This window comes from Bactrocera latifrons, unplaced genomic scaffold (genome assembly GCF_001853355.1).
Source record: "Bactrocera latifrons isolate USDA-ARS-PBARC rearing strain unplaced genomic scaffold, ASM185335v1 scaffold_21, whole genome shotgun sequence".
NCBI lineage: Eukaryota > Metazoa > Arthropoda > Insecta > Diptera > Tephritidae > Bactrocera > Bactrocera latifrons.
This window is the reverse complement of record NW_017535630.1, coordinates 170,774-198,613: the sequence shown is the minus strand read 5'-3', so window position 1 is coordinate 198,613 and position 27,840 is coordinate 170,774.

Below are 27,840 nucleotides of genomic sequence, written 5' to 3'. Positions count from 1 at the left end.
TGATTGATTCCTTCTAAAGTGGTGACTAAATTAGTCCCAACGCCTCTGTTGTAGTTTTGATGCTGACAGCGCTGTCAATGCATCTACTCAATATCCCAATTAATTTCCAAATTTTTGAATGGAAGGTGATTCTACAAAAAACTGAGTGTAACGAAATATACATACAAATATGGTGTAGACGAAAATTATCACAATATGAATAAATAAATCTGAAAATGCAACCGGCCAACATTCAACGTAAAACGCCTTAATAGTTCATTTCATCATCGGTGATTTATATAAAATAAATTTTTCAAGTTCAATTAAGTTTACTTAATAAAGAAAAAAGATCGTGTATAAAGTTCGTTATCTTGATTGTGATCGATCAATTTATATTGAAACTATATGATAGAGTGGTGCGATCTGTACTGTTGCCTTAGGGGGTGTTCCAGTCTAGAATTTTGAAAAATTCCATTTTCTTTTTCATATATTTAAAGTTTAGACCCTTAAGAACATATACTCCTAAAGATTTTTAAAAACTAAAATTATTTTAAGAGCTACAGTTACTTTAGTGACGCAGTGCCTAGCCCGGTAGGTGGGTAGACTCACTGTTTTAAACACGTTTTTCTCGAAACTACTTTCTTCCACACGGTGCCGGCATTATCTCAAGTTCTATACAACCGATTTGCTTGGAATTTTGTGTGAACCTTCTTAATATGATACTTTATCCTTTATCTTTATATAATCCTTAATCCTTTGTTTTTAATATTTAAAAAAAAATCAGGAATTTAAAAAAAAAACCGAAAAGAATGATTTTTTATTTCAGGCAGTCACCATTTTTCAAAAAAAAAAAATTGTTTCGTGTTCCCTGAAATAGGGACTATAACAGCATCCTTACTGATTAAGAATTTCTTTTGATTTTTTTTTTTTTTTTTGCAAACCACCAGGAAAGTCACGATCAACGTAACCAGGATGCGCCATTTTTTGTACACCTGTCTCGGCCCCCCTCTAATTATTTTAATTTTTAATATTTTTTTGTAAATTTTTTTCTGTATTCTTAAGATATCAGTAAAACACCATAAAAATGGATAGTTAAAATATTTTTTTTTTTTTTTTTAATAAAATTCAAAAAACTGCCCAAATTTGACTTCTAGAGTAGAATACCCCCTTAGGCAACAACTTTGCCAACTTTCGTGCGAATATCTTGTTAAATAAAATCGCTTAGTTTGTATGGCAGATATATGATTTCCTACTTTTTTAAAGAAAAACCACAGAAGCTTGAGATTTAATGAGGAATGTGGATTATCATTCGAAGGAATATTCTTTGGAATTGATTTTTTGAAGATTTAGCTCCAACACTTCAATCGAAGCGGGATTGTCCGAGCTGGACTTAAGACTTTACATATTCACACAGGAAAAATTCTAACGGTGTGATAACACACGATCTTGGTGACTAATCGAGCCGGTAGTAAAAACAGTACATATATTTGATGACTTCACAAAAACAATTCAAATGGATTCAATTCCAATTTTACATACAAAGTCAATTAGTTAACCACTGCTTTAATACTCTTAAAAAAAGCCAAACACCCTCACTCGAAGCAACAATTGGTTGCAATTACACGAAAGTAATCTATTAATGTCACCCTCACACCACTCTCATCTGCACTTTTTGCACAAAAGTCGTGACCTTCAAAATACATAATTACAGCACGCATTGCCGCCGACTGGCGCTACTTCTTTTCCTTCTTCTTTCGCGCTAATAAAATGGTCGCCTCCATTGTGGCGGTGAAAGTGATTACAACAAACAAAACTTCAGCTGCAAACAAAAAGTTGCCACAAGCGCCAAGTACGTTAGGAGGTATGTATGTACGTATGTGTTGGCGCGCTGAAAGCCCTGAGCAGAATGAGAGGGAGTGAGAAATGTAATAAAAACAAATTAAAAGTAAATGAACAGAAATGCGCGCGAGAAAATAATAAAAGCAAATGAAATAATTGGGGAATTCCCACGAACTGGCGCAGACGGTTTGACATAATTTCCGTGAACTCACACATACACGCACACCCAAGTGCGCAAATACATGCGGAAAGCGCCGAGAAAGTCGGTGAACGGCAATGATGCTTTCTGCAGAATTTCTTCCTACGGTTCTTCTTCTTCCTCTTCTTCTCATATATTGTATATTTAGCGCTTCCAATTTGCAAAGATGCTCGCAAGCCGCAGTGTGGGTCTGGGTCTGTGCAGAGCCGGCGCTAAGTAAGTGCGAAGACGCGCCATAACCAACCTCAACAAAATTTTAATTAATTGCAAGACCGACGCTGCAACCCCGACTCCGACAGCCGGCGCGAAGACAAAAGCTTGCGAGCAGATGCCGGCAGGCGTGTGGGTCGAGAGGGCGCGCCAGCTGCCGTACCATACAGCTGCGGCATCTGCGCTTCCGTCTGCGCTCATTACGCTATGCGGCAACAACAAGCTGCCACGAGTCAATGTTCGCATTTGCTTGCACCAAAGTATAAATGCTTGGTATTTGTCGTTTCCATCGCCTTTCGCATTTTCCCGCGCCACTCTGACGCTGAAGACGTTGTAGACATGCGGCCGTGTTGGGGTGGTGTGAGTTCGTGTTGCTCGTCCTTTATTTTTAACTACTTCGCTGTCATTAATATGTACCCCTCCCTATTTCACACCGTCAGTAAAGACATACCTACATAATAATTGGCAACGCGTACAAAGTTTTCACTCTCTCTCGTGTGCCAGCATCTTTCGGTATGTTTCATTTACGCGACCTTCTTCGCAGTCATCTTCATCATCGCTAAGAGCATAGTTAACGGTATTATGGGTTGTGAGAGTGGTTGGCGGGCGCTGTACGGGATTTTGTGTTAATGAACTTTTGCGTCTCCGAAGATATTCCATATTTGTTTGTATGTATAGTTTTCGACCTTGACGTTAAGTTTGTATTTTAAAGAGACCTAATTGATGATTTATATGGAAAACTTGCTGAGTCTTATAATGGTATGTTTGAGATTTTAAACTGTGCAGAATAGTGGAAACTGGATCAAATAGATTTGTGACATTTTCTTGTTTCAAACCAAATTTACCAAATATAAACAGCATGAAGTCACTCACTTTGACTCTTAGTAACATATAACTTTAACCTGTTTTGACTGATCATAATACATCAGTTGTTTCAGTATATAGATTAAGCTAACGAATTGTATTGGAAAACGTTGAAGGTTGATCTGGGTCCAGTGCTAGAACTTAAGATGATAATGAGTGGAGAAAGAGAGTTCCGTCTTACAAGCTCACCCCGTAAACCTCAAAAATATTGGTTGACAACCGACAATCTAACTTCAGCTTTTTCTGACGTCACATGCTTCTTCACAGTGCCCTTAGCGTTAACTGGAGGCGCTGTGGCCTCATGAACTTAGCAGAGGTTCCTCTTCTTGTACTGGCAATTTTGCTTCACACTCCAGCAGCACCTTTAGCTCTTATCGGCAGGCTCCAGCTAAATCGCACTAACTTATCGCACCTAGCATCGGTAAGCTATGTTCTCCCAGTTAGCGGTAATGATAATGGCGTTTCATCCGAAAAACTGTCAAATTTCACTGATATTGCTTTCAGTCTTCCTTCTCTATGCATTTATATGTTTTACGATTCTAAGGGTCTCCACTCAGAGCCAACCAGCGCAAGGAGGGAGCCATTACAAACTGCAACTAACATCAGTTGAATCGTTCACCACCTTCGGCGTGACACAATTCATCTAATAGTCTTAAACACGGTCCATGTCAAAAAAGGATCAAAAGTCCTAATCCAAGAGGCACCACCGTGATCTGCTAGAACAGATCTTTAGCAAGGTTCAAGGAAATTTGCGTACAAGGTTGTCATTGCTAAAAGCGGATCTATACAAAACCAAATAATTACAAAAATTTCAGAAGTTTATGCAAGATCGGTTAAGGCGGTTCATTTCTATGCCACATTATTAATCTGAATGAGGCGCCAACTTGTTTAAGCTTTTTCGCAGATAAACGGACAGGAAATATTAAAATTAGTATATCACACCATCATTCGGACACCAAGAACTCGAAGGAATGACAAATATTTTAGCTTCACGAAAGTACTGATATCCATCGCACATTTCGTATAAACTTCAAATTAATTCTAATGGAGACTCTTACCCAGCTTCCTAGATCTCTAAGAACTTAATGTTGGTCAAAAGAATTATCCCGTCGGGCAATTATTGATATCCACTCAGCCTATGGTGAGCTTATATTCAGATCAAGTACCAATGAGTAGACGGCCAGAGTTTAGTGCAGCATTTAATAGCCGTCAGCCCAAAAAAAAGCAATAAAAATATCTTCCCATCAAGCAATGAAACGCAAGCACAATGTAGCTAATGTTCTATCGGTGTAATTGCCTCGGCCGCAATGTCTGAATTTGGTATACTCGCAAAACTAATACGGCTGTGTAAAGTGACGTTGAGGAATACCAAAAACTCCGTCAGGTTTGGGAAGGACCTCTCCGAGCCGTTCGATATTAAATGAGCTTTAAGACAAGGCGACTCCCTATCGTGCGACTTCTTCAATCTGCTGTTGGAGAAAACATTTCGAGCTGCAGAACTTAATCGAATAGGTACAATATTCCAACATGTGTTTACACCAATAAAGTAGAAGAAGAGTGTGAAAAACACTATGTTGGTTTGAAAGTCTAAAAGGGAAAACCATAAAGGATTTGCGACAATAGATTCCTCACTATTTTTTAGAACTGAGCGGCATTTCCGAAAAAGCTATGCTCCCACAACTGTTGGATCTACATAAGCGAAATGCATCCGTAATTTTATCCTTTGGTTTTTAACTCGGCAGTATTGCAGACATTATTTCAGTGTTTTTTAACTTGCGACAACAACAAGCTAATTGCTTCCTTTTTCAGTGGTAATACGCATAAATAGAGACGAGCATGCTTTTTTCAGTAGCTCCAGAAGAACTACACAACACTAACATATATGTATATGTATGTATGTACGAGTTTGCTATAAACATAAGTAAACGGTCTGGTTGAAGGCAGAGAAGGGTCTTACCGGAGCTTCCTCTGTAACCCTTATGTATGTTTTTTCGACATACTCTTTTCTTCGCCCCACATGTCTATGTATCATGTAAGCATATGAATATGACACATGTAAATTCAACATAAAACTACATAAATAATTGCATGAAATAAAAAGCAACTGAAAATGTCAGCTAAATGTTTGGCCGTAAATCAAGGAATTTGATGTGAAAACGATTTTTGCCTTACCCTTTGCCAGCAAAAATCATACACAATGCCGGCAATGAGCATAAAATATTGAACACTACAAAGGCGCACGCCACACACACACACTCACCAATGCAGGCATACACTCATATGAACAAACATACATGCATATTTGGAATAAATATGTCTGTTGTATTGAAGAGCATGAATATTCATAGCAGCACAAATCAAAAGGACAATTTAGATTAATACCCATAAAATGCGTAGAGATGAGTGCCACTATGTGTCTGCATGTACATATGTATGTGTAGGCAAATCGTGTAAGTGATCCTCGACTACAATAAAACGCGTGTAATAGCTGAGCGCTCGTCTAATGGCGCAACCCTTATCGGCGCGGCACTATCACTATCGGCGCATTGTACTCGCGCCGAACGCTTTTAACGCTGAACTCTGCTCAACTAACTGTAAGCTATTTAAATATTATCTATTCACACATATACATATACACTTATAGCCACATATATATGCCATGTTAGCATACTGAAAGCGCGCAAAAAGGAAATCCACTCTCGATTTCAACAGGACCTCATACCGAAACCCGGCGCTAAGCAACAACTAACTCACTTCACATGTGTGTGTGTGTGTATTTAGATGAGTTTATGTGTATGTATGCTTGCCTATCGCTGCAAATCCGCAATAAATCGCAAATTTAAATTTTCGCAAAACAGACAATGCAAACGCTTGTCCCTGAACAATGCGGAAACCCACGAAGCGAACAAAAGGCTTGAGTACCGGACGAATTTATGTGCGTTTTCGCACTATCAATGCTACATATGTATGTGTGTGTATTCTGGAGTGCGCATCCTTTTGTTTGTGGAACTATGGCATACCTTTTCGCTCTTGTTGTTGGTTTTTGCTGCTGCTCTGTGCGCTTTGTTGAGGTTGCCTTGGCTTTTGTTGTTCTCATTATTTGTTTATATGTTGTTTGCTTGTCTATTATGTTGTTGTTGCTGGTTTATTATGATTTTTCGACTGTTGCGTTGTTGTTGTTGTTGTTTTATTATTACTTTCCGACTGCTAGGCTGGCGCTTTGCAGTCGCTAATGGCAAGCATGTGGAAAATACTATCAAATATTGAACTTTTCAGCGGCCCACATGGCATGCCAACAGGCGCACGCACACACAGACACACATATACGCATGTATGCATAAGTGGCATGCCGCATGTTTATTTGGCAAATAATCAGCGATGTAGAACATCATACCTGACTTTTTATCAGCTAATGCGCATAAATAGAGACGAGCGCGCTTTGTGTCGGCATTATTAATTGGCTGCCAGTTTTGGCATTACATTTTTCCGTTTGCCGGCGTTTTTTGCATATTATTTCCACACATGCATTACTTGGTGTTTGGTTGCGGTTAAAAGTTTTTCGTATAAAAATCGCTGCATATTAAACGCTTAACTGATTACGAGGGCAAGCGAAGCGAAACCCTTTCCCAACGCAATCGCGCATTTGCGCCTTCATTTCAATGCATGCATATGTTGTGCTATCGACAGCGCGCACATGCGCACATACGCACATATCACGTTGTGAGTCTGAAGATGCGCATACAGTAGTCGAGGGTTTGCGCCTGCAATCTATGGCAGAAACTAAATAAATATCAGCGCATTAATAATAAAGACAATGAATGCCACTCATATCATCTGCATATTCATGAAAAGTTATTACTGCGCATGTGCCCGCGGGCACCCTGCGCGGTTAGCTGATATGTAACTTCACGCATTATGATTTTGATTACTGATTTTATGCCTTTAGACAATCACCTTTGATGCACTGCCATTATCTCATTTCGTATGCTCTAATATTACACACTTACATATGGTTGCACGCGTATATGTGTGTGGTAGTAGTTTGATGGCAAAGAGACCGTGCAGTAATGGCAACTAATTTGATTATATTCATACTCAAGTATCCTTACTTTATTATACTGGCGAAATCAGTAAGCTCTAAAAAATATCTTTTTTTTAGCGTCCAAGAGCATTTCTAACGGTAAAAATTTGTTCTCTAAAAGCCAAAACTGAACCAAATTTATAATATTATTTAATTTGCTTAAAGACTTCTAGGAAAGTAGTAAAGATACAGGCTTTCCGAACGGAAAAGTGAAGATATATGCAATAAAATACAACTCTGTAGAATACTACACTCACATTTCTCACTTGAAAACGCTAACATCAAGATTTCACTCAATAACTCAATAGTGGTTTTTAGGGGGGTATTCTACTCTAGAAATCCAATTTTGGGCAGTTTTTTGAATTTTATTTAAAAAAAAAAAAAAAAAAAAAAAAAAAAAAAAAAAAAAAAAAAAAATATTTTTATTATCCATTTTTTATGATGTTTTTTTATTGATATCTTGAGAATAAAGAAACAAAATTTTTCCAAAAAAATATTAAAAATTTAAATAATTAGAGGGAGGGAGGGGGTTCTGAGAGACAGGAGTAAAAAAAATGGCGCATCCTGGTGACATTGATTGTGACCCTCCTGGTGGTCTGAAAAAAAAAATCTAAAGAATTTCTTAATCAGTAAGGATGCTGTTATAGTCCCTATTTCAGGGAACACGACATTTTTTTGACTGCCTGAAAGTCGCCATTTCTCAAAAAAAAAAAAATAAATAAATTTCGTGTTCCCTGAAACAGGGACTATAACAGCATCAGTTTTTGCTCTTTTTTTTTTTTTTGAAATTCCTGAATTTTTTTAAATATTAAAAACAAAGGATTAAGGATTATATAAAGATAAAGGATAAAGTATTATATTAAGAAGATTCACACAAAATTTCAAGTAAATCGGTTGTATAGAACTTGAGATAATGCCGGTACCGTGAGGGAAAAGTAGTTTCGAGAAAAACGCGTTTAAGGAGGATATGTTCTCAAGGGTCTAAACTTTAAATATATGAAAAAAACGAAAATTTTCAAAATTCTAGAGTAGAATACCCCCTTAACAGGTTAACTGAGCAGTTTCCGGTCTGAAACATAGCTGGCGCTACTAGAATGCAATTTATATGATTTTTAATTAGCTCTAACCTTCAAAATGCGCATGTATAAATCTAAGATTAATTTTATTAGAGATCAGTGTCCACTAAAAGCTTCCTAGATCCCTTACGACGCAATGGTGGTTAAAACAATTATACGCTGGGCAATTATTGACTTTTACTCAGTCTATGGTGAGCTTAAATTCAAGTACCAATGAGTAGGCTGCCAGAGTACAGGGCAGCCTTCGACAGCCGTCAGCCCAGAAAAGAGGAGCGTATAAAAACTTTGACAGCTCTCATAATTTTAAGAATTATATAATTTTGAGTGAAGCAACTTTGGTTATTGTGGTATAAAAAGCAATTTCTCAAATTGATAAAAAGCTATCTTCTTGAAAGGAAAAAATAGTTGAAGCAAAAACTTGCCTTAATGACGAGTTATCGACGAAAACATCACAAAAGTTCACAAGATAATTTTGGATGGAACTAAAGTGAAATCGTTCAAGATAGCAGACACTCCAAGGATATCAACTGAATGTGCATATCATAACATTCATGAATATTTGGGTGTGTGAAAAACTCTGCGCAAGTGGATGCTGGCCGAGCTCACTTTTGACCAAAAACAAAAACGATTTGATGATTCGGAGCAGTGTTTGGAGATGCTCAAGCATAAAAACTCTGACAGTAGATGAAACATGGCTGCATAATTTCACTCCGAAGTCCAATTGATGGTCATCCGAGTAACCTGCACACGATGAACCGGCTCCAGAATGAGCTGGCACGGTTATGGTGACTTTTGGGATCTGCATAGAAGAACTTTTATTGACTACCTTGAAAAGGGAGGACCATCGACTATTGCATAGCGTTATTGGGCCGTTCGAAAAACGAAATCGTCGAAAAACGCACGCATTTTAAGAAAACGAGAAAGCTGTTTCACCAATGCAAAGCACCGTGTTAAAAGTCAGTGGAAAGTATGACAAAAATCCATGAATCGGACTACGAATGGTTTCCACCATATTCATTACGTCTCACCCCCAGCAACGATTTTCTGTTTAAAGATCTCAAAATTATGCTGGCAAATTTTCGTCGAATAAAGAGGTAATCACCGAAACTCAAGCCTATATATGAATTTCACAAAACGAATCTTAAGCGAATTAAAAGGCTGATTATTAATGAAGTAAAAGCCTACAAAACACAAAATAAAATGTTGAAAAAGCTCTGATTTTGTCCTAATGAACTTAATCTGATTTTAGCTCGATACTCACCCAAGTTCCAATTTCTTTTACCCAAACGAAAGGTACGTCTTTTCGAGATTTTCAAACTTAAATTTCTGTTCTGCGAGTGAAATTTTGCACATTAAAAAAAAAAAGAAAGTAGTACGGAACCAAAAATGCATCAGATTGGGAAACAATTAGTATCATCACTTTTCCGGCAATTCTAGCCTTATTAGAAGCAGATTCGCCGGGTAAAGTCTATTATTTCTACAGTTCCTTGATCTCAGGAATGTACCAATGAATCTATGATATGCCAGAACTCATACAACGATGCAGGAACCTTTCCAGTTGGCGGCATTTTTAAAATACCGAAGCAGCCTGGCCCTTTCCACCAGATCTCTCCAACGTAGTAGAGGTCGTCCTCTTCGTTTGCTTCTACCGGTGGATTCGAAATCGAAAACCTTCAAAGCTGGAGTGTTCTCTTCCATCCGGATGATGGAATGACTTGAACTATGTCAATGTCGCGGCTTATCACGTATAGCTCATCGTTCCATCGAATGCGATATTCACCATTGCCAAAGAGCAGTGAGCCACAAAACCAAAAAACCTTCCGCAAAACCTTTCTCTCGAACACTCCTAAGGCCGACTCATCTGTTGATGCCATTATCCATTCAGCAGGACAGGAATAATGAGGGACTTGTAGAGTTTGGTCTTTGTTCGTTCGAGAGAGGACTTTTCAATTGTAAATAGTGTATATGGCATCTAATTTAACTTAGCCTAAATAAAATAGTTAAAGAATCGAGAATATCTCAGTAGGAATAAGGAAATGATCGATCAAAAGCCCTCGCCTCAGCAGCACATCTTCAAAACTATGTGGAATATTTCTGCAAAAGATAGTATTAATAAGTTTAAGAATTTCACCAATCTATGGTAAATATATTAAATGGTGAACGATCAATCAACTGAGGCTTAATGGATATGAAAGCATCCCGTATTTCAACGCATTCCATAATCCCTACAGTAGCGCCCAGTATACAGAAAAAATATACAAAAATATTACACAGTACATGCAAATACCCGAGAGAAGAATTGATGTTCAAAATACGTGACATTGAAGGCACTACAGACATTTGTATGTACCGAAGCAAAGGATCGAAGCGCAAGCGGAAAGGGTACAAGGATTTATAATTTATGCGCGAGTAAACGCCCAAAACGCAAATAACCAGCGATCACGCACACGATACAAGCTGATCAGCATACAACAGCAACAAGAACAGTAAACGATACAGAATGCCAGCTTGAGCTTGTGCGCATGCGCGCAACCCTTCAGCGCCGCTACGCGATGCGCGCGATTTTTTACTGTCTGCGACAGCGCAGAACGCGCAGGATTTGCTTCCTGCCTAGCATTTTGTGAATAAATTTAAATTTATGACGATTTGCATTAGTGAAACGAACGCCACGATCGGTGCGTGCGAGGGGAAGACGAAGCCAAGCGGTTGGCGTAACAGATGTGCCAGCGCGCTGTGGCAGATAGGCGAAGCATTCGTGATGCCACTTGATTAAGTGCTATGTCAGCGTGAGCGCGAAAGGATCGTGGATTTAGTTAAATTTCGCTAACGGTCGCTTGTGCAACGTGACGCGAGACGCGAAACGAAAAAATTTTAAATTTTTATGCAGAAAACATTAATATATGAAATAATAACAAGAAGAAAATTAATTTGCGCGCATTTTTTATCTACACTGTTGTGCAAAAAAATTGCGGTGCGTGTGCGGTGTCGTTGTAAAAGTTTATCTCTGCAACTGTTGTTTTGCTTTTAATTTAATTTAATTTAATTAAAACAAAAATTTAAAAGATAAATAAATAAAGAAACAATTTGTGTGCAAACGCCGGTGCAATAAAACTCAATTAGCACCATGCCTCATTTACATTCATATCGCCTTAATGCAGAACACCAACGCGGCAGCAAAGCAACTCTTCTCAAATTGCGTACGAACACGCACCGTTGCCTTCGGCATTTTTAATTATCGTGCGGAAACTTTAAATGAATGGCTAGTTGATAAGCGCGTGCACGAATCGGTTAAGCTCGGCGGTTATCAGCTCCGTTGCATTAATGTGGCGCAGCACTGCGTACTTCTTCTCGTTGGCAATTAAAGAAAAATATACTTAAATTGCAAAAAATGCTGCACTTGAATGCAAACACAAGTCATTAAATTTGTTTTAATGAACTCAACGATATGCTCGGCTACTTCGTCGGCATTAAGGGCCACTAATTAGAAGGTAGCCATTAACGCCAAATATTGGCATTATGTAAATGATGTTTGAATGCGAATTCCGCTAGATATGTAATCAGTTGATGGCAAACATGCGGAAGTGTGGCGATTGCAAAAGGAATGAAAGAATTTATCAAACTATAAAGCCGAACATGTGAAACCTCTGTTGAAAGGTTAAAAATAGTTACCTACAGGGTGGTCAATGCTCTGCAAAGGTATCTATGTTATATAGTTACCAAGCGTGGCCGATTTGGCTAATCAAGCTTAAGAAAAGAAGTTTCTCAAAAAATAACAATAATTTTGCAATGTTGGGAATTCCTATGAAATATTCGGTTGTCGAAAAAATATTTTCGTATTTCTAATCAAACTTCAACTTATTTTTTAATATTTATATTAATAAATAAAAAAATAAATATGTGCCGTTTTGGTCGACCACTTTTTGCTATTTTTCCGCTAGGGACTTTATTCTATCTGATGAATGTTTTATCAGTGTAAATCGAAATTACGAAATTTTTATAAAGGAGGCAAGCGAACTATTGAATTTCTTTATTATTTTCACTCATTTTTGAAACGCTGTAAAATTATTTTTTTAACTTCCCCGAACTTATAATTTTTTTTTTGTTTTTTTTTTTTTTTTTTTTTTTTTTTTTTTTTTTTTTTTTTTTTTTTTTTTTTTTTTTTTTTTTTTTTTTTTTTTGGTTAACGGAAGCTTATGGTCTCACTTTTTCAATACTATGATATGACACAATGTGATTGGTAGCACTGGAGATATACGACAACAACGACATACATATGTATATTGACAAAATACGAAAAGACTTTTTCGACTACTCAATATTAACTCAAAACGGAATAAAATGAAAGAATTTTAAATATTTTTAACATTTTTTTCACTTTTTAATTTTTTTTGTTGTTGCAAAAAAATTAAAATTCTTACAATTTTTTTAACAATTTTTTTAACAATTTTTTTTTTGTAATTTTTTTTACTTTTATAAAATTTTTACTTTTATTTAATTTTTCTTATGTTTTGAAATATGTTTTCGAAAAAACTAAAGCACAGTTAAATTTTCCGAGTCCGAATCTGAATTTTCTTATTTTACATTGAAGTCAGAAAGTAGATTTTGGCCTTCAATTTTAAAATAAACTGCTTTGCTTGAGTTATTAGCCGAACTTTTGCCTAAACTTGTTATTACAGGGTACGATGATACTAGCAATAAATGAAAGAGATCCTACGTTGTGTGAGACTGAGAATTCTAAGGGTGTGGTTGAAGCAAAAATTTCCTAAAAGTGTTATTTTGGGCTTCCAAAGCTTTTTCAGACCTCCTTCCGATTGTGAAGCAGTATTGTGTTGGCTGAGGAAGCTATGTAGAACCACGGAAATTCTGGTATTATGAGTGTTGATGTTATATCCAGAAGCCCTACAGCGCATAATCAATGATTTTTTTTTTAATAATTCCTGGTTCATTCCGGTTTTTTATGCCCCTCAACAATTCGAGTTAGTGTATGGTCTAGCATATCTTGCAATGGAACTTCTGGTCAAGATTCGGCCATTCTAATTGGGTAAGTTTAACACATCTTGTTTGCAGATAGCAAAACATTACATGTTGGGAAGATTTTAGCATTTCGAGGGGTCCACTGGACATGCCAAGAGATGATTGAAATCAAGCGGGGGGTATGGCGGAGTCAATACCGGATTACTAGGAGCAACAGTATCCAGAACAAAGTTGAGCAAAGATTTGTCTACATTCTCGTGGAAATTCGAGCTCTTCGTTTGTAACAAGTGGTGGTTTGATTCTGAGTGCGCCATTCACGGAAGATGGACTGTGGAGGTGTTGACGAATCTGTTGTGAATAGCGATCAATGCGAGTTTAAAGTTGTTGCGTTCTAAGTCTGGATGTCGTACTGTTCGATGTAGACAATCAAATAAAAACAACTTGATGTGCCTAGGAGGCGACTCCGCTCTTAACAGACCAATGGTTTATGGGTAATCCCTGCGAAAACTTACATTCAACACAGCAGCAGACAGAAACGTTTACGACACATTTTTTTTTTGTTGTGTTTTTTTTTTTTTTTTTGTTGTTTGTGCCGCAGAAAAAACGGAAGAGTACTTTCATAGTTGGATTTGAAACCACCATCTTCCTTGTGTCTTATTATTGTCTGCTTGTGCTATCCTATTTCCAGAAGACGTACTAAAGATGAAGGGTAGGTTTTATAAAGATCAGTAAATTTTAGGTGCAAAAACTTAGGAATCAAAAGCATTAAAAAAAAAAATTAATAGTGACAAAGGAACTCCCCCATCTTTCAAAAGCTTTATTTGATGAAGTCTTTTTTAACGAAGTCTTCAGAAACACTTAAAGGTTGTGCGAAAAATTCTACTGTAAAAGGAGAGTTGTGAGGAGTCTAAACAATTACCACCTTAAGGCAGGCTTCAGTTTAGACTAAGCATTATTACTTTTTATGCCCTGCAGAGGCTATATCAAACATCGGATACCTTATAAAATTTATATGTACAAAATATCAGTATGACGAGCCGATTTGGGTCTGTTTGTAATACGCGAATTCATCCTTCCCTTTTTAAGATATGGATGAAAAAAAAAAAATTGCAGTAGTCTTTTCTTTCTCAAAGAGCTACTCATTTGTCGGCATTGCCGATATGGAATAGCTGCCGTAAAAATTGGAAGATCAGAACAAAGTGCTTGTATGAAAAAATTTTTATTTGATGAGATCTGTTCGCGAAATTTGGTACAGAATATTGCTGAAGAGAGTGCTAGAATCTACGAACATAGTGTCCGGATCGGACTACTATAACATATAGCTGTCATACAAAGTTACTGATCAAAATCCAGATAAGTATTCCTTATCAAGCTGAAATATTCACTCTTTACATCCAATAGGTCTAAGCACATTATACATTTAAATATATTATATAGTAGATACGATCATGTAAGTAATTCCACATGCGTATATAACATATGTTGGTCCCCTTCCGCCTGCACTAGCATTCCTTATTGTTTTTATTGTAGCGAATGTGGAACATCAACATTTTGACGGTTCGTAAAGAGGCCTTCACGGCGCTTTGCATCGCTCACGCTGCATTTGCCATGAAGTTAATAATAGTAGCAGTAATAATAATAATAATAATACTTAGTGCAATGCTGGAGTGGAGTGAAGCAGCACTTTGCCTTTGTGCGCTGTGTAAAGCCTGTCTCTTATACACATCTAGATGTGTATAAGAGACAGGTTAATAATAGTAGCAGTAATAATAATAATAATAATACTTAGTGCAATGCTGGAGTGGAGTGAAGCAGCACTTTGCCTTTGTGCGCTGTGTAAAGCTTTGCCAGCAAACTTTGCACAAAGTGGCGGTTGCGTTACTTAAAAGTACATTTATACACACATGTGTGAGTGCATGAGCGGCTCAGCGCGCAAACAGGCATGCAACAACAAAAACAAGACCGTAGAAAAAACTTAAAGCCGCTATAACAATTGATGTGTAAGCTCCACTCTGCTAGTGCTTAAAACTTGCCAAGTTTCCGGATTACTTTCCACCGCCACACACACACACACATTTCAAATGTGTGGCTGTGAGTGTATTTGTGGTGAGTGAGCTCCACTTTGCTGGCATCTTCTTCATTTGTAGGCGCATACTCTTTCACATATGAGCAAGCAAAAAGAACACCAACACACACAGGCACACACAGTCACACATATAACTGTACTTTGGCATGTAAATATTTGGCCACTACACACACACACACACACCCATACATATGAGTATATATGCAAACTAATTTTTATTGCCTTGATTTTTAGCCAGCCAACCATTCGTCCAATGTTGTTGTTGTTCCAATGTTGGCTTTCTCTGCGTTTGCTCAGAAACTTTTCACTTTGACTTCTTTGTTATGTTTCTAATTTCCTTGCGTGAATGCTTTTGCATGAAGAGTGCATGAAGAGTATGAATCCTTTTTTCCGCACGAGGTCCTTTGTATTGACTTGAATGCAGCAAAGTTCTGATGAAAAGATTCTTTTAAATTCGGGTTAAACGTTGGTAAAAAGATCGCTTAAAGATAGCTCAAAATATGAAGTGAAATTCTTTAGACTACTTATCCTGGATTTAATTTGTGTTAAAGGTCTTAATAAACAATTGAAATTGTTTCGAATTTTGACTTTCCACCATTGTTCTTGAATATATCGAAATAGTCTCTATAAAATCTTTTCTTAGATCAAATTTTTTCTACTTTAAAATAATTATTATAATTATAATTAGAAACAAATTTGATGTGGAAGTGACTTCAGTTTTCTTCGTAGTTACAATTTATGAAGTCGAAGGAATTCTGCAAAGTCACTTCATGCAACACGTGCTGGTAAACCAACATAACTACATACTTTCATTATAAACAAGCATAATATTCGATATATAGCAGGTTGTCAAAAAAGTCTTGCGGTATTTTTATTGAATTTTTTTCAATTTTTAATTCTTCATAAAAAAAAATTTTTTTTTTTGATGACTCAAACTCTTTCGACAAATTCAGCGATTTTATCGCAATTTTCGACGACAGGCCTTCCAGGGCGTGGCACATCTTCGACCACCTCTACACCAGAACGAATACGTTGAAACCATCGTTGTGCGGTGGAAATGGAAACTGTATCGGGTCCATAATCTGCACAAATTTTATTGCGGCAGTAGTAGTACTGTATGTATATGCCGTATTTTCTCTTTATTTTGCTCCATATTTGCGACGCTATAACTCACGAACGAATTAAAGGAAACGGCAATCAACCAAACACGTGTTAGCGCGTGAAATGAGCTTTCCAAAAAGATATAGCATGACCCGATGCGACGAATAAAACTAGAACTACGCGCTCTCAGCGCCAATAAGCGAAAATACCGCAAGACTTTTTTGACAAACTAATATCAACTCGTTTATTTGGCGATGTTGACATATTTTCTTTTCTTCCTCCATTTATATTCTCTATAAACCAGGAAACCAATGTCATCGCAAGTGCAACTAAATATTGTTAATAGTTGGTACTTATTACGGAATTAAGCTCTAAAGGATTTTCCATACACTCCCAAAAAATGTTGTAATACTTTGACGAATTTTTGCCATTTTTCCGCAAGAGACATTATTCCATCAGTGTAAAACTTTTTTCGTTACTCGACGAAAAACTACGACAAGTAATATTCACAGGCTTCTCCTGATGCCAACTTTACTCCATTAAAGGAGTTCTGCATTGACCAAAAGAAATGGTAGTATTATGGTGCAAGGGTAGCGCTATGTGGTGGATGCATCAAAACTTCCCAGCCGAGCGCTCCTAGTTTCTGCCGAGTCTTCAAAGATGTCTGTGGTCTAGCGTTGTCCTGTTGATAGACGAAGCCCTGTCTGTTGATCAGTTCTGACCGATTTTTTTCGATTGCTTGCTTCAAGCTTATCGGTTGCTAACAGTAAAATGTAGAATCAACCGTTGGTCCAGATCTTTCATTCCCACAAAACACTCAGCATAACCTTTCGATTCGTCAATCCTGGCTTTGCGACCATTTGTTGCGTTTCACCACGTTTGGACCATAATCTTATTCACACATTATTGTCGTATTTGATTCACTTTTCGTCTCCTGTTACTATTCCCTTCAGAAATGGTTCGATTTCATTTCGTTTCAGCAAAGAATTGCAGCTGTTAATTCGGTTCATTAAATATTTCACAGACAATTCATGTGGTACCCAAGCATTGAGCTTCTTTTTGTAGCCAGCCTTTTTTTTTTCATTGGTACAAATCATTCCAAGACGGTCGAGAACGACGAACCATGTCCAGGAATGCTATCAAAATCAACATGCCAATAAAATACAGGAATTGGTAATAAAGAGAATCGATTAATAGTCAGAGATCGTGCTGGCTTCGTTGGCATGTCAGAAGGATTAGTGAAAACCATTTTCAAAGATCATTTGGACCCAAGAAAAGCGAAAGCACATTTGGTTCCAAAAACACTAAATTTTTTTCGAAAAACGGCGTCATGTTAACAATGCTTTTCGACTACCAGGATGTCATGAAATGTATACCGTGACAAAGGTGAGCCGAAGCCGAAAAAACCACATCAAAGCAGGTTCAAAATTAAGGTTATGTTGACAGCTTTCTTCGATTATCGAGGAGTGGTGATCTCCGAATCCTTTCCGACTGGACAAACTGTCAACAAGGAATACTCTTTGAGCCTTATGCATTGTTTACACGAAACTATTCGTAAAACGAGGCCGGAATTGTGAGTCGTCAACTCTTGATTTTTGCACCAAAATAATGCGCCGTTGCATTTGCATTACTTCTTCGTCACTTTTTCGCCAAATTTTCAACTAAAATCGTGCCACAACCACTGTGGCTATTCAGTAAACTCCATTTTGAGTCACTTGAAGCCATTAGCTACTCGCTTTGAAGGCAATCTCAGAAGTTGACTTTACAAACTGTTTCGAGGTATGGAAAAAACGTTGGCACAAGTGCATTGTGGTCAAAGGAGATTACGTTGAAAGGGTACACATAGATTTTGAAGAAGAAATGAAGAATTTTAATATTAGGATCAAAGTCTTACTATTTTTTGCTCATAGTGGTATGCATTAATAATATGTTATATAACTAAGTACCTGAATAGGTAATACATTTTATACCTTATGCTAAAAGATGAAACTTACACTGCACTAACCACATCTCTTCGCTTCAAAAATCGCCTTAAAAATTCCCTTTTGTCGTTTGAATCAAATATTCAGATCTTTGTAGTAAACAGAAAGCACTAACATTCCCAAAATGAAGAGCCAGAATTGAGGCAGCGACGAGTGGCGCACAATGCGAAGCAACGGCTCGAATTGCGAATCAGACGAGAAATATTGCTTGATTGAATCGAATTGAATGATATTAAAATTGAAATTTGTGCAAAATGCAAAAGCGTACAAATCTAAAGCTCGCACACAAAGCTGCTTGTTACTTGGCTGCTGGTTTGACTTTGCCACATGTTTGTATACATATGTGCATGTGTGTTTGTTTGTGTTGCATTTGTAATCGCCTGCTAAGCACACGAATTTGCCTTTCATTTGTATGCATGCGTGGCTCAAGGTATGAGAAAATGTGTGTTAGAGATTTGCTGTTGTTGTTGTTGTTGCAACAGCGTGTGTCGCATAAAGTCAAATTTGTTACCGATTCTTATCAAAAGCTTGTGGAGTCATGTGTCGTCTTCTTAAATGTAAACTCATTTCTAAGCCACAGCCATACACACACAAATATACGCAAATATATACATATGCATATACACATATGTCCACATATGCTCGTATGTGTGATTTGCCACATAATACAGTTAGTTTGTGTGTGTGTTCGCTTGTCCTGTCGTGTAGCTCCGCTATTGTGCCACTTCATCCCTGCCGTTCACATTTTCCATTTGCTGATTTTTTGTGTTTTTTTCGGAATTCTGTTTTTGCTTCGGTTGTTTTTTTTTTTGTTTTTTTTTTTTTTTTGTTGCTGTCGAAAACGAGGGTCGAATGTCAATTGATTTGAGTTTGCCATTTTCGTTCATTGCTCCGTTTTCGTTTCACTTGATACCCATGCCATGCGCTTTGGTTGTTTTTTCTATGGAAAATGTCAAAAATAAAATCGAAATGGCGGTCGTCTTTGTGGCGAAAGAGGACGAACATTTTCATTTGAAGCGTAAAGTACCTTTGGTGCACAGGTAGAAAGTCATTTCATTTATTACTCATTGCTTTTGGTTATTAGTGTTGCAGAGTGGGTGTGGCGCTCCTTCGGACTGACAGTTGCCGCATTACAAGTAAAACGTTTTAATGTTGCTGCAACAAACAAGCATATCCGAAAGCGAGTAGATCAGAAATGGATTAAAAAGTTTGACAGCAGTGCTGCACCCATAAAGGGTAAGAGGTTTGGTGAGGAAGTTCGTAAGCCATGTGTGGAATGTATGCTTGGTTGACTGACTTTTGGTTAATTACGCATTTAAGGCTAGTTTCAAGCCGCATTATGAACAATTTATATAAAATTGATTGAAGTTGACAGTCGTCAAAGGATCAAATATATGACCGGGATTGACATAAGCAACATTTCTTGTATTTGAATACAAAACTTTTTTATCTCGCTAAAAAGAGGTTGTTTTGAGCCAACAAATAATTTTCCATAAAATGGTTGTAAGACATAAATATGTTGTACTGTACATTTCAGATAAAGAAAAAAGTCAAAAAAGTGACAGCATTGTTTAACTTAACTTCGTTGAAAAGCTGACAAATGGCAAAAAGGGTGCATATATCGACGTTATGCTATCGGTTTTCGATTATTTATGACCCTTCAAATATTGTATATTTGCACCCAGAGTTACACCAACAAATATAGCGCTTGTCTGGAAAGTAATAGGACTGAGCCGATTTAAACAAATTTTCATCTCAAAATGCTTGCCTTTCATCGACCTTTTCAGGAAAGGACACAAAAAAAAAAAAAAATCCAAGGAGCCACATCTGGCATATAGGACGGCTGCACAAGCGTTTGCAATCCCGGCCTTGGTTAGGTAGCTATTCACAAGAAAGACGGTGTGAACCAGGGCGTTATCGTGGTGCAACTTCGAATTCGTCTGCGATGTCTTGTCGGACCCGGTTGACCCTTCGTTTGAGTCTCTTGAGGACTTTCACGTTAAACTTAGCGTTGGCGGTTTGTCCAGGAGGAACAAATTCATGGTGGACTATGCCTTTGATGTGAAAAAAAAAACAATGAAATCGCATCGTTTTCAGTTTGGATGCGCGATCTTCATCATTAACCTTTTGCCGTTCGAGATTATATGTAAATTTAGACCTTTCTTACTTGGAGCTTTCAAGAAGCTAAAAAAGCTAATATAGGAAATGATATTAATACATATTTTTCCTTGGCCTAAAAAATTCAAATTAAAGATCTTCTGCAGCCTAAAGCTTCATATCTATAAAGTTCACTGTGTTTTCGAATGGTTCGCTATAAAAAAATTGCTAAAGCCACCAGCAGAAAGTCGAATCTTAAAAGCTTTTCTTTGAACAGAATTGAGCGAAGTGAAAATTGAGTAATTCGCTGCGCACCTGTCCATTGCTAATGCGATACTTCCATTTCGTTTGATCGTAAATGGATGTCACTAAGCATAAACACTTGTACATATATATTTATAGTATATATATGTATTGACATATATAAAAATTACAAGTGGCATATGTATTATGTCATAGGCAGTCCCTCAACACTTTCGCGTTCGCTTCCATTTGCATTTCGCAGAAAGCATTCAACTCAATTACTTTGATACCTTTTCGCCCCAGCCATTTGTTGCATCTTGAGGCGTACTCTCACACTAGTGGAGTGTCTGCGTAAAATGATGAAAGCATTGTCAGTTGTTGGTTAGAAGCTGATTTTTACAAAAAATTAGAATTCAATTTGCAAAATACGATTTGATGTGCGCACGAGTATATTCTCATATAGTAGATACGGGAACAAATAAATTTAAATGTTTGAAGGTGGATGTATAAGTAGCTATGTATTAAGGTGGTTCTGAAGTGTAGAAAAATGTTTTTAGATTGGATTACTTAAGGGATCATATGCAATTAATTAAAGTGGGACAATGGAGCCATACGTAGAAGTGCAAATGAGGAAAGCTCTTTGAATGACATTCACTTGGGAGTGTCCAGAAGCGATTCATTTAATTCAATTAATGTAAACTGCTACGAATATAATACAATTCTTTTAGGGTTATACTTGGAACAAACTGCCTAAACCTTTTGAATTTGAATGCAGACCTCTGTGAGATAATTTAGTTAAATTTAGTTCACTTTCACTATCCGTTAAAAAAGTAAAATTTGCATTATCTCCGTATAAGATATCGATAAAAGGAGTGAACTAGCAAAAAAAAAAAAAACAAAAAAACCAAAAAAAAAAATTAGGACCACCCTAATACAAAAACCTTCACTGTCCGTTACAAAAGCTAAATTTGCATTATCTCGATATATAATAACGATAAAAGGAGTGGCTTTGCAAAAAAATAAATTTTTAAGTATCACCCTAATACAGTTACAGTAAATTTGCGTTGTCTCCGTAAAAGATATCGATAAAAGAAGTGAACTTGCAAAAAAAGATTTTTTAAGGACCACCCTAATACATCCACATACTTTAGGGTGAGTAACAAATTATTTTTTTCAGTCGCTACTCTGAAAAATAACTCTTAGAAATTCTATCATAATCCAAATTCAGTTGTTTATAACTATTAAACGATTAAGTTTACGAAAGCATCTTAGGAGACTTCTGTGTAGAGCATATAATTTTCTACAAAATTTATGAAACTAAATATTTTTCAAATAGTTGCAAGAGGAGAAGTATGAATTTTTCCAACCGATAATATGAAATAAATTCAAACCTGTAAGACGGAGGATCTTAACATTACAATTAACACAAAAAAAAATTGCGTGTTTTTTCACCCACCCTAATGTACTCGGTTATATTGAAACAGTGACTTGAATTGAACAATTTCTTTGGAAAAATGATGACTCAAGCCAAGCGCGTCTGTCACTGCACAGAAAAAGGATATGGCGACACACACACACATGCATCGATGCATCTGCCCACATGTGTGGCCGCTAAAAGCAACTGACAAAAAAGCAACAGCCAAGCGCCGCCATTTGTAAGTGATATATTTTAGCGTTATTATTAAGATGAACAACAACAATGGCAACAACATGTCACGGGATGCACGCGCTCACATCTCATTAATTTGTGATTGATATGTTGGAGCGAGCCGCTACATGTGTGTGAGTGTGTGTGTGTGTGTGAGGCACAAATGGAATTGAAGTGTGATCCCATTAGCAACAGACAACAGCAACAACAACTAAGCAGCTATAATAATAGCAACCGACGCACACAATAATACTATTGCTTGTATGAAGATACATATGAACATACATGTGTGTGTGTGTCTATCTATACGCTTGTTAGCAGCTACCGATTTCAAAATGTCGTCAATTCTTAACATTTGATGGATTTTCCTGAAGTGACATAAGTCACTAAAATATCTTATTACAAAAGGAAACGAATGGCACGCGCGCTCGGCGGGCGGGGGTCGGTGTGTTTGCGAATATTTGCAAGCAGCCATTTTTATTTAGTGCAAAACACACATGTTTGTGTTTGTGTGTGTGTGTGGCATACATGTGCGTATTTATTTTTCAAATTCGATTTTTGTTGCCTTGTTGCAAATTGACACCCTCTCACCGGCTCACCGACGCACCAGCCACCACCTTCGCCGCGCTCAAGTGCGTTGCGAGCAGCGGCACCCATGCCGGAAGCGTGAAAATCTATATACTCGCACCAGCTAGCGGTAATCAACAATCAGTAACCAGCGTGCGGAGGGGTGGAGGACGGGCGGTTGGACTGTGAATGGAACAAATGGAAAATTTAGCGCGTTTCGAGACGTCGACTTGACTGGGCCAATACGTGTGAGAACACATATGTGATTGTGTGTTTGTGCATAACTTCAAATTCACGATTCGCGAATTCACGCACTGACGCCACCAGCGGCGGCCAGCAGCATTCCGGTGACACTTCTTCTCTTATGTGAGACCCAAATTTTCGCAAATGTCTCATCACCGATACATCTATGCTACAACACCCCAATGTTTTTCCAAATATTTTCATATATTCCATATACTTGTATGTATATATTTATATATGTACATATTTGTGCCTGTATTTATTATTATTGCAGTTGACACGTCTGTATTCGCAGGGTTTTTTCTTGCTTTTGTCGATTGCCCAATTTCATCGATTCGATTTCGCGAAAACTCTTTGATATCTTGGTGTTTGGGTGTGTGTGTGCTCTTAAGTTGGTAATGAAATTTATTGTGCGCACTTAGTACGATTTTATTATAAGATATATCACCATAAAAATATACATTCATAATGTATGTAATATATTTTTAAGTACTGAGTCTTCTAGCTATTTCAGTTACGCCTTACATAAAGAGATGAACATAAAATGAATGCCCATAAGTCAATATGATAATATTTAGGCACTTAAAAGATAACGGAAACTTTATAAACAAACAAGAAAAAACATTAACTTCGGTTGCACCGAAGCTAAATATCCTTCGCAGGTGCATTTCTGTTAGTAACTATGTGTTAAGTTTGTTTGGAAGCTATATGCTATAGTAGTCCGATCTGATTAATTTTATTCGGAGATTATATTGTTGCCTTAGAAAACTATCTATACCAAATTTCGTGAATATATTTTGTCAAATGTGAAAGTTTTCCATACAAGAACTTGATTCCGATCGTTCAGTTTGTATGGCAGCTATATGTTATAGTGGTCCGATATCGKCAGTTCCGAAAAATGAGCAGCTTCTTGAAGAGAAAATGACGGCTACAAAATTTCAAAACGATATCTTATTTTATCTCAGGGACTAGTTCGTATATATACAGACAGAAGAACAGACAGACGGACATGCTAAATCGACTTAGCTCAACATACTGATCATTTATATATATACTTTATAGGGTCTCCGACCCTTCCTTCTGGGTGTTACAAACTTTGTGACAAACTTAATATACCCTGTTCAGGGTATAAAAACAAAACAACAAAGAAACGACCACTTCGGTAGCACCGAAACTATAGTACACTTTACAAATAAAGAACTTTCCATATAAGAACTCGAATTTGATCGTTCAATTTGCATAACAGTTGATCCAAGAAGAAGCACCTTTTTCAACAGCCTTTCATTAACAGATCAACAGATTGCGATGAGTAGTATCAAGCTGACTTATTATTCGCAGTTCGCAACAACTCGGACTGACGTATAGAACGACTTGACGCATTTTACGAAAAGCTCTCAAATTGAAAGCGTACAAATACAGCTTGAACAAGAACTGAAGTGATGATTTGTAAATTCTGTGACCTTAGCGGACAATCCCGCTTCATTCGTCAGTTATGTACCAGTCGAAACGCTCGAACGAGTCATCGAAAATTGAACTCAACGAATAGTCAACATTTGAAAAAGATAATCTTCAAGAAATAATAACCAAGGAGTGTATCCTGGGACTTAAATAAATTGATTAGCTGAGGAAAGTGTTACAGGACTCTACTATATTGAATTATACTACCGATTCTACGTCAAACTAAATGAAATGTGGTGAAATAAACTGCTCTTATTCCAACATACCAGGGTGAGAGGATATAAGTTTGTATTATACCCTGGTATCGCGTTTAATTAAAACGATCAGGGACCAGAACTTTAACTTCTCTTTTCCAAAAACCCATTATTAAACTTAAAACGAATATGTTGATTGCACCGTGCTATTTTCAAAATATTGGAGCTAGTACTAGTTTCTATTGGTCAGTAGTAACGAAAACTATAGCTTTATAAGCGTTAAAACTCGCTTGATTTATGCCCAGATGTTGTCATAAAGGCCTGACACCTTCATTCGTAGTTTTATTGGCGAGCGACTTATTTAGTCGATGATACTGAAACAAATATCCTTGTTCTCATCCACTTCGTCTTCGTCTTTTTGTCTCCTACAAAAGGCCTGTGCTGTCAAAGGAATTTCAAAGTGCTTGCACTCATCCGCCTCGTATACATATCTTCTTTTTTTTTAACTTTGCGCCTGTCATCAATGCGCAATTTTTGAGTACTGTTTTAATGACTGCCACAGTAGACATTTAGATCTTTAATTAAGAATATATTTGCGAGCAGTGGTTCCACCACTTTCTTATTGGTTAATCTGTCAGAAGCACAATTGCATACCAAGGCAGTCGAACTTGCTTTTAACTTATTAGAACACTTTCTAAGAAGTCCAAAATCCTGTAGTTTCATAAATCGCGCTTTGTCGTTATCGAGAAAATAGTGGGCATCAGACATTATGAAGAAATGCAATCAGATTCTTCAGCTTATCCGCCGAATAGTGAACGTCAAAGCCTTTACCAATAATTTTGAGGAAAGCTACATGGTCCTCGGTCGACTAAAAGTTCTGACGTGATCTAGTTACGCAGATGCGTCTATAATGGGAACGGAATATTCCCATATAATGCTGTAGTTTCTAGTAGATAAGTATATGAGCCCTAATAATATCATCCCATTGAGGATACGAGAATAGTTCCATTATAAAATATGCTCCCGCCGTTAATGAATAACGTTCAACATAAGCTATAAGCAGCTCATCGTACCAGTAACTGGCACAACCGCATGGCATAGTGAGGCACGAAATTGGCGCCAAAATCTATTATTATTATTATTACGTGCATTACATACATACATATATGTATATATTTTTGTTCTGCTTTCATTATTTCACATCCTCCACAACCTACGGTGCTGGCAAAAGCAAAGCGTTTGGTTACAACATTGCTGGCTCCTCTTTGTCTTCTCTCTTACGAGACTTTATAATTTCATTCGCCATTAAAAATTTTACTCCTGCCTGGCGGATGCTGCGTTGATGAGTGCAAATTCATGAGAGAGCATAGTGTGGCATATGCACCGAGTGACAAGCGCCAGCACCAGCTGTGGCAGCAATGCCGGCAAACGACGACGACGACAACGATGAGGCAAGCAAGTAAATGAATAGAATGAATGAAACGAAATGAATAAAAGATAATGAGAGAATTTGCGGCTGATGAAGTTAGTTGCTGCTGTTGTCGTTGTTGTTGTCATTGGTGTGGCTGTGCCACACGAAATGCTGGCTGAAGGCTGGGGTAATGAAAGCTGGATAGAAAAGCGCCAAATGAGACCAACACGGAAACGGCACAGCACAATTCGAGTGCACTTTGCCATTGCCGACTCGTTGGACGGCGCAGTGGCATTATTGCTGTTATTGTTGTTGGTGTAGTGGCTTGTTTTGTTCGGTCGTTGATGAGATAATGGGCCGGCATTTTCTGCTCTATATGCGACTGCTTAACGCTCGCCGCCCAACCGCCTTTCGCGCTGGCATCCCCTGGTCTGATCTTTCGGTTTTCCCGCTAAAAAGTGAATTATTTTAAATGTGGGTTTCAAGGTCAAGGTGACGTTGTCTTTTTTTTTCGTCTTGCTGCTTTTCGCTAATGTTACGCGAAAGCAGCGAACGCACCCACTATCGCCGCCGATGCTATGGGAGTTGTCAGCGAGCTCGGTTAGTCGGTTTTACTTATCTCTTTTCAATTAATTATTTCATTGCGAGTTCATTATCGCACGCGGCTGCAACGGATAGTGTAAGAATGGGTTGCGCTGAAGTGCAGTTAGTGGGAGTTTTTGCGTGTGGGAAAGGAAGAAGATGTCATCATGTATCTATGGGATAGGACGTAAATATTAAGTTAAGTGGATCATGAGATAATAATTTTGTATAAGCTCTTGAAGCATTTCATTATAAAAAATCGCTTCAGTTCCCACGTCTCTGTTACGTGGCTCTAGCGGATTATAAGCTCCCATGACAGTCGAATCTAGATGATGTGGTTGGGCCTGGATTTTTATAAATAGCAAATAACGGTAAACCCGGCTCCAAATGATTTGATAACTGTTTTTTACCGTCACCAGAGTACCTCCTGATCAAATTTGATGATGGATCGATAAAAACAAAGCAGTATTCTATATTATCATTATTAAAAAGGCTTCTTTTGATCCAATGTAAGCTTCCGAGCTTCTTTGTACTCTATGCTGTAGTTGGATAATGTTAATTTTGAGAGCCTCAATCGTATCCACCTAATTATCATGGCTTAATACTTGAGGAAATCTCATAAGAAAAACAATAATATTATCAAAGGAAAGATCTTCGTTATCAAATCGCCTCTGCAAGAGATAATCACACAAGTAGATCTGTATATAGAATGGGGATCGCCAAGTAGGCTTTCTTTGTTCTATCGCTGGTTGAAGCCAAATTGATGTGGCTGACCACGATAGATCTCTTACACTTACAAAAATGGTAAATCTCCAGTGGTAAAGACTCATGGTATGGTTGAGAAAAAGTCTCAAAGGTTAATTATAAGTATAAGTATAAGTACAAGTATAAGTATAAGTATAAGTATAAGTATAAGTACAAGTATAAGTATAAGTATAAGTATAAGTATAAGTATAAGTATAAGTATAAGTATAAGTATAAGTATAAGTATAAGTATAAGTATAAG